This window comes from Antrostomus carolinensis, unplaced genomic scaffold, assembly GCF_000700745.2.
Source record: "Antrostomus carolinensis isolate BGI_N321 unplaced genomic scaffold, ASM70074v2 scaffold4754, whole genome shotgun sequence".
Lineage (NCBI taxonomy): Eukaryota > Metazoa > Chordata > Aves > Caprimulgiformes > Caprimulgidae > Antrostomus > Antrostomus carolinensis.
Genome location: NW_010309990.1, coordinates 1 through 12,649, shown reverse-complemented (window position 1 = coordinate 12,649; position 12,649 = coordinate 1).

Here is a 12,649-nt window from a genome sequence, read left to right as displayed (position 1 = left end):
GTGATCTTTTGCATTAATCTATTTCCTTTAAGACTATGGACCAATGTCTTTTTCATACAATCCTAGGCAAATGTAAGGAAAAACTTACTCTTACCTAAGTGGATCTTCTGAACGGCTTTGGTGGTCTAGCCAAGAGCTTACAAAGGAAAGGAAATGCTGAAAGAGTCATGTCCCCAAGTTGTCCAAAGCCTTTAGGGCATTAGGCCTATTGGCTTAACAATGAAGACCTATACAGTGGTGGTTCTAACCCCTCTGGCCTCCCATAGGGAAGGAGCAGGGAGCCCAGAAAAGACTGTAGACAGAGCCCCCTGTTTTGACTGGGAGGGGTGGTCAAAGAAAGAGTATCTGGTTGCAAGCTGGTAGTGACCAAATGTAAAGCCTGAGGACTGTTATTGTTGGCTTGACCTGGAGTACTGAGGGAGAGACTGGATCAGAACCAAGGCCAAATCTGTGTTTATCTATGACCCATTTGGACAGTTGGCCTGAGAGTTCCACAGTCTATTTTCTTTGCACTTCTTGTGTCACTTGTCACCTCATGGTGTTATTTCAGTGCATCTTCTTGCTTCATTCTTCCAGACAGTATGACCTATGCTTTATCATGTAAATTGTCTACTGCCAGTCTTGAAGGTCCCTGTTCTCTTAGAATGGGGTGGGAAACACCTTTACTGTTCTTCAGAAGATGGCAGCAATATACTGGGAGGCAGTTTCAGTGGATATATTGTGCTCTTGTACTATTTGAATTCCTGTCTTGGTAGGGATTCTGTTACTACTCATTGGTTTTTAAGAACCTCTCAGAGGTCATCAGAGGTCAAGGGGCTTGTCTGTTTTTTTTTTTTCTTTTTTTTCTTCTCCCCCCGCCCCCGCCCCCCCCCATTTAAAGTCAAATCCTTTTCTTTTCCAGATGAAATTTCATTAATCAGAATTATTTGATCCTCTGACTCTAAAGAGAAGTTGGTGTCCTCAGAGATTTCAGAAATTTTTGCTTCCAGCAGTAACAGTTGTGAAATTTCACACTTTATAATCACATTTCAACAAAAAGACTCCAGACAAAATGTTAAGTTGTTGATCTCTGGGGTATGTCCATTTTATGTTTGGATCAAGAGCTTGGTTTGAAGCAGATCTGCTCATTCCCCATTTATGCTTTGGTTCACACTTTGAAGCAGTCTCAGTTGATTCTTTCAGTATCCTTTTTGGTTTTCTTTTTAATGAAACTGAGTTGGGAGATGTGAGTGGTTTCAGATTCAAATTGCCATTCAGTCCAAGGGGCTAGGCTAGAGTTAGCCCAAAGTTTAAAAAGCAAACCCAACCGCCACTGGAATGAGTATAGTGTGGACGTTAAATCCTTATCACCAACAATTTGGCTTTATAGGTCCACTGTGACTTGTCTGCATTATTTTCTAACTAGACATTGCCCTCATGATACTCTATGCTGAGTAAACAATACTTGCACCACGGAAAACAATATTCTGACAATCCAGTCATATTTTATTACAAGCAGATTGCAGATCAATGTGTACCTGCAAAAATCCAATTGCACACCTGTATTAAAATATAACTGTATTTGTAGTGTAACATAAAAGCAGTGAGAGTGCATTTACTTGGTATTTTATAGATGGAAATATTGAATAGGAGTATGTTAATATGAACATTGATATATTTTTCTGCATTACTCATTGCAGTCACTTAAATTAGTGGTTCATTGTGATGAATTTTAAGGTAATGTGTCTTATTAACAATGGAGCATCTAGAAATTTTAGGTTCATAAAGAGTTTATAATTAAACAATGAAAAATAATTTAGCCATTTATAATGAATTGTTAATTAGTTTGCTAATAGGGCTGTCACTTCCAAACTCTCTGCAGAAGGTGAATATTAGGTTAGTTCTGTCTCTTGAGGTTTCAGGGAGTTTTATGACATTCCTTATGAAAGGTATTACTGTCTAGCTTTCTCTTGTGAAGAGAACTCCTCTTTCCTGCCAGATGTTTAAGGATTATTATTGTGAGTGTTGATGATTTCTTTTATGCCATGTCTGCTTTTTGGCATAATTTCCTGAGTAGTCAATGACTTTTTTCCCCCCCACGTGGCACTGATTACTGCAACTATTTGAGAAAAATGGAAGTAACAGAAAATGTTACCTAGATGCTGAAATAACCTTATTATACCCTGAGCTTGGAGTGTACCAAATACCTTCTAAAAGAAGATGAATTGATTCCCTTTGGCAAGAGTATATTCTAGAAATGAAGCTACCTTTATTACAGAGATATTTGGTGTAAAATATTATGCCAGCAGTAGTAAATCCTGAAAATTACAGTGAATATTAATTTAGGTCTATTCTGCACGGAAGTCAGAGTGTTTACAGTGTAACAGCAGTTTCTGTATGTTCCATCTATAACTAAGCCCTTCAAAAGGATAAAATGAGATGCTGCTTCTGAAAAAAAAAAATAATTCTGGTCTTTGTATAACAGAAGTATTCCCTCTCCCCCCTCCCCTGTTTTTTGGTGAATGCAGTCTCTGATGGCATTAATGTGATGGCATTATAGGTGTCATCACTTACACTGAACAGAGTTGAGGCAACTGACAGTTTAAAGATTTCTGATTGATGATCCAAGCTTCTTCAGACTCAATCTGCCATTATGCTGATTTTAGGTGCATTTGGATAAATTAATTCTGCCCATGTGACCTCTAGATATTTTATAGAACTACAATTAAAACAAAAGCTCTACACACTCTAGTTACAGACCAAGATTTTTTTCTCTGTAGTTAACTTCAGCTTGTTAAATAACATGAATTAACTTAATCCAACCCTGGGCTATGAGATAAACTCGAAGTGCAAGCAGTTCCAGCTATGTGGAGGTACAGCTAGAAGGCACATTTGCATTTTTAATGCAACTGTAAATTGCTTTGCCTTGTGGATTTGTCAAAATAAGTTACCTATGTAGTCTGTGACTATAGGGAATTCCTCCAGTCAGATTTCATACCTGGAATTTCCCTGCATGGATTTAACCTTGTATTCTCTCGGTGTAACATCAAAGAATGAGACATAAATACATATATGTACTATATCAAGGATGTCACTGGAGTGAAATGGGAGATTCTCCAAAGCAGAGAGTCGTTCTAGATAAGAACTATACTAAGGAAGAAAAGCATGGACTAACATTGGGATTGGTTGGTGGACTGGCTTCTACAACAGAATTTCAAATGGTGGCACAGCTTGTCTAACTGAACATGTGCAATTCCACCTTATTCACTCATCATGGTTATTTTACTGACACGTCAATACACCACTGTCTGTGTCATAAATAGGCCTGGTGGCAGAGAGGAGAAAGTAATTAGTGCCATTTCTCTTTTTTCTGTACTTAGCTGTCAGTTCGTGTATACCAAATATTCGTGGCATTTGTACTTTATTATTGTCATGGCTGTTTGAAACTAGGCGAGAAGAAATTCCTTAAGCATAAAATGGAGAACATTTTAATGGGTTTCTTTTCACCAAATAAAATATATTTATTAAAAGTAAATCAAATACATTAAGTTCCCTAGAAGTCTCAGTACCAATTTATTAACTTCATAGGGATTAATTAAAGGTAAAGAGTGAAAAATCTGGAAGTGTTTTGAGCCTACCTTCTAAGGCTACACTTTTTTACTAATTTTGGATTCTTTCCATAAGGGAAATATTACCATTTAAAAATTTATTTTCCCGTTCTGCCTTTGTCTTAAAAGTATTATTGCTTTTCCAGTGATTTCTGTAGTCCTCACAGAAGGTGATGTATCTTTGAATTCTTTATTGGTTCTGAAGAAATAACCTGAGAAACATACATTTCCTTCAGTCTTTTTGTTAATAATAAATACAATTAAACACAATGACATGCAGAGTTGTAGAGCCATGAATTCAGAGAACTAAACTTACCACAAAGTTCACTTACAAATCAAAATAAATGTAGGTCTCAAATACTGTGGTTTTCAAGTATGATTCTGGGGACAACTGGAGAAAAGGAATATATTAATAATTCAAATATTGCTTGCTTCAAATAGAACTAAGCTTGTGGGGGTTTTTTTGTGGGTTTTTTCTGTTTATTTGTTTTTAAATGAAGGTTTGTTAAAATGTATGGGATAGGATTTCTTATTTTGTAATTTGACTGAAATCCTTGAAAAACAACTGATAGAAAAAGATGTTAATGAAAGATTCAATGTCTTTTCATCTTGCTGTGATTAAGAAATCTCCAGTCTACTGATCTCATGCTATTCAGTGACAATAAGCCTTCTGGGTTGCTAAATTATTAATATTCAAGGTGGAACCTTAATTCCCTTTATTTTCTGGTCTATTAAATAAATGATACATAATACTAAAGCATACAAATTCAGGTTTGCTAAAATTCTTAATTAGCTGCTAGCATAGATCTGCTTTTTTATTAATTATTTATTAATTTAGAAAACTTTGTGGGTGTTAAATAAATTTAACAGATTAGTAAAAATCTTCATAGTGACAGTTGATTAAGATGATGTGGCATGAAAGAAAATAGTTACACAAATGAATAAGAATTCTAAAACATGGAAATTATAATCAATAGTCTGATACAGTTTAAATTCTTTCTGGATTATTTATTTTTAGCTGAAATCTGCTAGCCATGTATTTCTGTGATAAGAAGGCTTAAAACAAACTATTGTTTGCTAAACCAAAACGAGGAATGCATGTTACCTCTATAACACGTGCAAAATTTAATGTATATCTACACATTTGAATTACATGTTTATGCCTTGCTATAGCCGGAAGGATGATTTCCTTAATGTTCTTCTCAACATTGCAATTTTTAAAATGAAGGCACAGTGTATGAGTGATAAAGTGAACGTATTTGTGTTGTGGGAGAGGGAATTTCTGCATACTCTGTGTTTGATGCTGATGTTACTAATTGCCAATCTCACTCTCAGAAAACTCTGTTTTAATAATTAAGGTAGCTTCCTATCTAAAGTGAGGGGAATGTTTGGTTAGAAAGGGGTCAACAAAGGAAAAAACTATGGGACATGAAAAGCAGAAAGTTTATACAGCTCTTTGTTTTGCCCTTTACTTCTTTCTTCTACCTGCTTTTATTTCCATCATTACTTTGCTTATAGGTGCTGGATGTTCGTAATCTTTTTGCACCTCCTTGCTTCATGATCTGAATGCCTTCTAAAATAAGAGAAGTCAGTGAACATTTGTAGTCTTGATTTTTTTTTTTTTTTAATTTTCTTTTACACAGAAATACTTGGTCATCAACCAGTTCTCCTGCTCTGCAGTAATCCCCCTCATAATGCCCATGATTTCCATAGACAAGCATGGAGGCAACTGTAGTTAACTGTTTTTCTTCTGGGTCTAAGCCTTTTTTGATTCAGCACAGTGGCCAAAAACCTCTGATGGCTTTCTTCATGGCCACATTATCAGTGATTCTCTTGCCACAGACACAAACGAATGTCCATGTACCAGCATTTGTACTCTGCACCAGAGATCTGTCCTCCACCACACAACTTGTGTGGTGTCTGTGTTATAGTCGGTGGTTGCTACTGCCTCAAAAGCTTTTGCTCCAAAAGGGATTTTAACTGCTGCTTACATCTGTGGTTAAGTGAAAAGGGGATGTCTTACCTAGACCTTCAATGAGATTTCACCTAATCTCAAAATAAGACCATTTTCTTCTAGTGGAAGAAAGCATAATATGAAAAAACCACTAGAATGTAAGGCATTATACTGAAATTAAGTATGTCATACTGAGCCTTCAAAGTTTATATCCTGCAGCAAAAATGTCTTGTATTTTAAGGCCTTGGATGAAGAACCTTGCTGAGGACCCAGAGGCTGAATGTAGCTTAACAGCATTCCTTTCTATATGTGGTCAGCAGAAGGGAAAAACTCAAATCCTGCTTTGATTATGCTAAACCTTATTTCCTATGTGGGTTTTTTTTTTTTTTTGTAGTAACTTAATTTTAATTGCATTAAAAATAATCAAATTTAAATCTTACAGTAGTTTCTCCTGTCTTGTCAACTGCTGTGCAATTCCTGCAGGAAAAGGACAAGATACTGCCTTGTTTAAAAGAATTTTAGTAAGTAGGTTATTATAAACATAGAAACTAGCTGTTTTCATTGTAACCTAAATACATAGTTATGTAACATTTTAGGCTGCTAAAATGGAGGTACTTCTATCCATCACTGAACAGATGGTGAAAAGGTACCATATAGCTTTTAAATCTTTGTGAGTATCAGGCTTGAATCTATAAAGAAGACTAAGAAGGCACTTAGAACACTTTAGTCCAGAGACTGACTATCATGGACTTTGGGATAGGGGTCAATGTGTTATGAAACAAGACATTAAAGGAAGTAAATGCTTTATGTTATCTTATACCCATCCATTCTTTACTCTCTTTCACACCACTTCTACACCAGGCATCCAATTACTCTTAAATATTTTCAGAACTCCACTGCAAGGTCAAAAAAACCATCTGTGTCTGAATTCTTCTTAGGTCATCTGCTACGAGCTGGGACATAAACAAGATATTTCTGTCTACCCAGATCCAGTCTCTTTTCAAATCCTCTCCAGTAGGTCTTCTACATTTTCCTTATTCATGTACAATTTGACAGAAAGATGCTTTCAACCCCTTATTTTTACATCTTTCTGCAACTTGATGTGCCACATTTCTCCTGTGGGAGATTATCTGACTTTGTCCTTTGTATTTGTCCTAGATATTTCATCTTTTACAGAAAAGACTGACAGGGACTGTTGAACTCTCCAGATCATCTCTGCACTTGTTATTAAATCCTTTTAATACCTAATCTTTTTCCTGAGGCACTTGCTTTGGGAGGCATTTTAGATATACCTGCACAATCCTAGACTGTAAAAATCTGGTTTTCTATTGTAAAGATTACCTCTCACACTGTCTTAATAATGAGATGGGCAATAGTAGTCACTAACCTAAACAAGCCAATCTACAGTTCTCCCACTAACCCACCTCTCCTCACTATGTCAGTTGTGCCTGGAGAGCGTGGGGCATGGTGACCTTGAGTTCTGCTCCTTCCATGCACCGCTCAGTAAAACTGGTAGTGCAAGGGAAGAGGAGGAACCTGCTCTCATCATGGCTTTTGCTGGATTGTGTGTAAGTGGAATGAACAAGCATTTATGAAGGATTTCTCTTTTCCCTTTCTCTGAATTATTAATTTCTGAACTCATTGAATTGTTTAACATTTCTATCTTCTAACAAAGGAAACAATAGCTAGAGGCATGTAATGAGGATATTTACAGTACTCCATCTGTAAATACAGCATGTATATGGTATAATCCATTTGAATTTAGAAGAAAAGATGGATTGTTTTCATGCTTCATTTGCACATGTGTTTATATATAGCCCTATTATTTTTATTTGTCATGGGGTCCTTTTGTATAAATACTTATTAGGAAGGTTTTTCTCCTGCAAGTTGAGATATTCATCTGAGCAAGGACAGATAACGGACTCCAGTGTGAAACACTGGCTTCAGCTGAGTTATTTTATTGTGAGAAAATGCATGCATAATGGAGAACTTAGTGAAATAAGAGCTTGGTTAGACAATAAGACCAGTGTCTGGCATTAGCTTACATCAGGTTTGAGGGAAAGCTCTACTACAAGGTCAAATTTAGAGGAGGGAAAAAAAAAAGAATGAGCAATCATCTCAAATACTCAGCTTTGAGTTGCTGACTTAAAATATCGATGGAAACTCCTCTATCTGAAATTTTACAATTGTTGAAATACAATTTGATTTCTTTGACTGCCAATGAAATTCCATTCTTTAAAGCTTTGCTGAAGAAAACAGTGTTCTCATATTTTGTCTCGTGCATTGTTCATATTGTAATTGCCCTCTAGAAACTTAGAAATTGTCTTTCTACCTACTCTAATGATCCTGTTAATGTTACTAGGGGCACAAAGTATGGAAACATTCTCCTTAAATAGCACAGAAATAATGTTTTAAGGTTACAATGTGCCATTTCCATGGGGATCTAATTTCGATCCAGATGGCAAATGCTGTTTAAGCTCTTTCATGAATTAAACAGAAGAGGTCAATTTTAGTTGTTACAAACAAGATGTCTCTCAGCACAAAAACCCCCTCAGAGCAGTGATATAACTGTTTTGACATGTTTATTAGCAAATACTTGAAATTTCTAAGAGGAAAGATTGTCTTTCCTACCTCTGAGAAGCAATACAACCTTTTTATCCATAGAAAGCAAGGAGTTAATATACTCCCTATTGTGACTTACCCTGGAATAGGGCCATCACCAAGGCTACCATAGGAGATCATATTTACTAGCATGCCTTTATTTCCTGGGCCTAAAAGAGAAGCTTGTTAGTTCTGCCTTGAACCAGGCTGGTGTCTGGCCTCTGGTGAAAAGCATGGAGAGCCTCCCTTTTTCTTGTACTTTTCTCCTAAAAGATTGTTTGCCTGTCCAGAGTTAACAGAAGGGTGTCTAACTCCTTCCTTGAACCTCACCTTCCCCTTGTGACCACAGTCTCTGCTCTATATGACTTTTTATTACCAAACAGTGACCAGTACAAGTATAAGAGGGTTCATTAAAATTTATGTATGTATCAAAGTCTACAGCCTCTCCAAGATGTGCATACATTGACAGAGCAGTCAGGAGAATAACAGCTTGTCTGACCTTATATAGCTTTTTATTATTCTTTCAAGTAGATAGAAGCAGGAACTCTGAACTACTAGATCAATACTACTAATAGTTATGAGCATATTTCCATCATTAGCAAAAACTGTCTCTAGTAAAGGGCCCTGAAGCAACAATAACTAATGCCACAAAATAAATGAGAAATGGTCACATTATCTAAAATATCTTATACTTGTCTTCCAGAATCAAAAATATATTGTAAAGGTCATCAGAATTGTGTGCACTAGGATCCATTTATTTTACACTTAACATTCTTTTCTTCAACAACAAAATATCGTCTAATAAGAATTGTTCTATTTAGTGCTAGATTATACTTGTTTTAACACTGCTTTTCTTAGTTCTTGGTCCAAGTGCAGTTGACATCAAAAAGGGAATTGAAGTATTATAATCAGCATAAAAATCCTTTTGAAATCATATGTACAATAAAAATGCTTTCTTTATCTCCATAGTTATATTTCTGTTTAAAGTAAGGAAAATGAGCAATAATATTGATTTGGCTCATGCAATAAAATATAATTTATTTCATTTAAATGTTATTTTCCTGCCTTGGTAAAATGTTTTTACTGGGAAGATTAGTGACTTTATGGAGGTTTGTGTTTCCCTTTTTTTTTAACAGCACTGATATTTTAATGATTTAACTTTGGCTAAATCAAGCCTATAGCCTTTAGATAGTCAAATCTCCTGTAGAAAATCATCAGGACAGAGGAAGAAAGGTGAGATGCAGAATTGGCTGCTATGAGACACTTAATCAACAGCAGGTTTGTATTTAGTCTTAGAAGCTGAAAAGAGAGCTAGAGAAAAACTGTACAACTAACTGCTGTTCCTATTAAAGCTCAGGTTTTAAAATGTCTGCTCCACTCAACTGTGCTTTTAAGTATGAGAGCAGTTGGATTTTGAGACTTGAGCTCAGATTATTCCCGCTGGAAATAGTCTTAAAGATGAATAGCATCTGGTCTTTTAGACTTGAGTTGCTATTTAAGCTTTCTGAAGTGTTTGTATTGTCTATTCATGTTTACTGTGTTTTTAATGAGATATGTAAACTATTACTTCTGCCTTGCTACCTTAACTATTCTCTGAGATATTCATGTATGTTCCTGCAAGTTGTCGCCTCAGAAAAAAGTAATCCAATTCCTGACAGAGTCACATATTTTCTATTTTTTTTTCCTCTTCTGCTACAGCCCAAGACAGATGACTATCAGATTATTTTTTAAACAGTTGCTAATACCACAGCGTTTTTTAAATTTATCACTCCTGTCTCAGAGGAGCATATCTCAGATTCTCTTAAAGAAAGATACTCTCAGAGGACCCTTCACTTATATTGCTCTTGATGGAAAACTTCCAGCTTTTAAGTATGTTTGGAAATCTAGGTCAAAGGTTTGCAACCCTGACTAAATCTTTGACTATCTCTAATTTCTTCCTTTATCTGATTTATAGACTCCTTCTTTATCATTAATATCTTTCAGTCTGTGATGAAACCACTAACTGTGCTGGGCTTCTGAACTAGTCATATTGATTTTGTATGTTGCATTGGGAGCTTGCGTTCTCATCTTTTATATATATATTTTTTTTTTTCTCAGAAGTTCCTGCATTTCACATGCTTTCACTTTGAGAAGATAGCAAGAGTCAATCTTCAGAATGGGTTTATAAGGTTTTCTTTTAGGATTTTAAAATATCTGCAGTAGATGTTTTTTTGGGGGAGTGGATGAAGTCCGACACAATCTGCACGAAAGATGTAGTCTTCTTCTAGCTTTCACTGAACTATTCCTGCAAAGCAAAATTTCTGTTATAAGGATCTTGAAAGGAGGACCTTTTTCTGTTCATTAGTGACAAAAGACAGAGATTCAAAATCTAGAAAACATTTTCCAGAAGTGGAAAGTCTATTCACATTACTTATTTTTAGTAAATAGCATAATGAAAAGAGGAAAACCAAAGTGTATTTCTAGCAACTATAAATTGAACCTGGTTTCCCAAACTGAAAAGATACTATGATCTTTTCTAATAGGGATGTAATTCTTGTTTAATTAGCCAAATTGGGACAGATTTTTTTTTTTTTTTTTTTCCGTGAAACTCATTCATCCTCAGTTTACAGATTCAGACTAGATATAAGGAAGAAATTTTTTTTATGATGAGGGTGGTAAAACTGGAACAGGTTGTTCAGAGAAGTAGTAGGTGTCCCATCCCTGGAAACATTCGAGGTCAGGTTGGATGGGGCTTTGAGCAACCTGATCTAGTTGAAGATGTCCCTGCTCACTGGGTTGGACTAGCTGACCTTTAAAGGTCTCTCCCAACCCAAACCATTCTGTGATTCTATGATTCTACACTGAAAAGGTAATGAGATAAATAATCAAATAAGTTATTTATGAATGTATAGAGAGGTGAAACTGGCTGACATTTTGGTTTATAGTTTAAATTTTTTACTGCCTCTTGCCATGCTGCTTTCCAAACTAGAGGCCCATTCTGATGTTTTACAACATGGTAGTGTGATGGTTAGTAGAAGAAAAAAATGGAACAGGACATCTGCATATGGTATTAAACTACCAGCATGTCACTCTGACCTATGCAATGGTAAGTCAGTAGCCCAGAAAATTATTTAGCATATTCCCTAAAACAGTCAACAACAGAAAACACAATGCTGCTGTACAAAGAAAGATAAAGCCACAAACAGGTTCTGACTACTTCTGACTTTGCTTCTGGGATATAACAGCTGGGGTCGTAAGTGTAACAGGTGCTCAAAAAAATTAACAGGGAGAGACCAGGAGGGACTCTTGTAATTAATCGATCTGTCTGTTTCTGTAAAGCAGATCTCAGTGTTTCTCCTAATAATTCCAGTATTCAACCCAGTGTCTTCTCGTTTGACTACAACGTCTTTTGTAAGCATGGCTTGCCTTGGTTTATATGACTAAATCCAACGAACCAAGTTACAACCTGAATGTCTTATTGTGCAAGTAGCCTTCCATAACTCGGGTGACTCAATGCATTGTGCAGTTAGAGGAGCATATATGACATATTTCATAGCCTTTTAGCTTTTCCTTTTCTAAACTAAAAAGTTATCATGTCATTTCTTTCCTAACAGTCTAAGTCTCCTAGTCTTCTGATCATTATCTCCTTGAAGTCTTCTGGACTCTCTCTGGTTGTTTACATCTTTCTTGGGAGCAGTGGTAACAATCAAACAGAATTCTCTTGCTACAGCCTGAAGACTGGAAAGATTATTTTTCAAACATCCTGACAGAACACTAATTTATGCATCCCAACATGAAATCATAACCCAGATCTTGTTCTACACAATGCCCATCTTTGACTTGTTTGCTAGTTTGACTACTGAATCGTGTGTTTTACATTTCTTCAGTTTATCACAATTGTCCTTAACTGCAGCTCTGGACTTTTATGTGTGCATAGAACCTCCTTTTTGATACTGTCTTCTAAACATTCACTTTGTTTCATCCAACTGATTACTAATAAAATACTCGACTTTTTCCAGACCCAAAAAAGACAGCTGTCCTTGAGTCTTTCTGGTTTGAGAGTACTCTGTCAATAACTATTGCTTTGCATGTGTCTCATAGTAATTCCATTTATAACCTGCTGCCTCATTTAATGCAAAACCCTGTCAAAGTCCTTCTTAAAGTCAGTGTATATCTTATCTACACTGTAGCCCTGGGCAGGTGTCCTTTTACAAGAATACACATGTATTGCATTGAAAGCTAGAGTAGGAAATAGCCTAAGCAGTTTCTTATTCTCTCCTTTCTTTCAGTCTCTTGAAGTGAGATATACATAATACAAACAATTATATTTTTTAAATATTTTGTTGCTTCATAATAATTTCCCCTCTTTACCTGGCAGTGGGGCAGTCCTTTCATAGACTATTTACTTGCTAGTACTGGCTTATTTCTTGTTTTGTATAGAGAAAAATACTGTATAAATAACTGAAAAAAATTCCTTAGAAAAATCAGTTTTTAAAAATTATTGTTATTATTATTGTTATTGTTATTA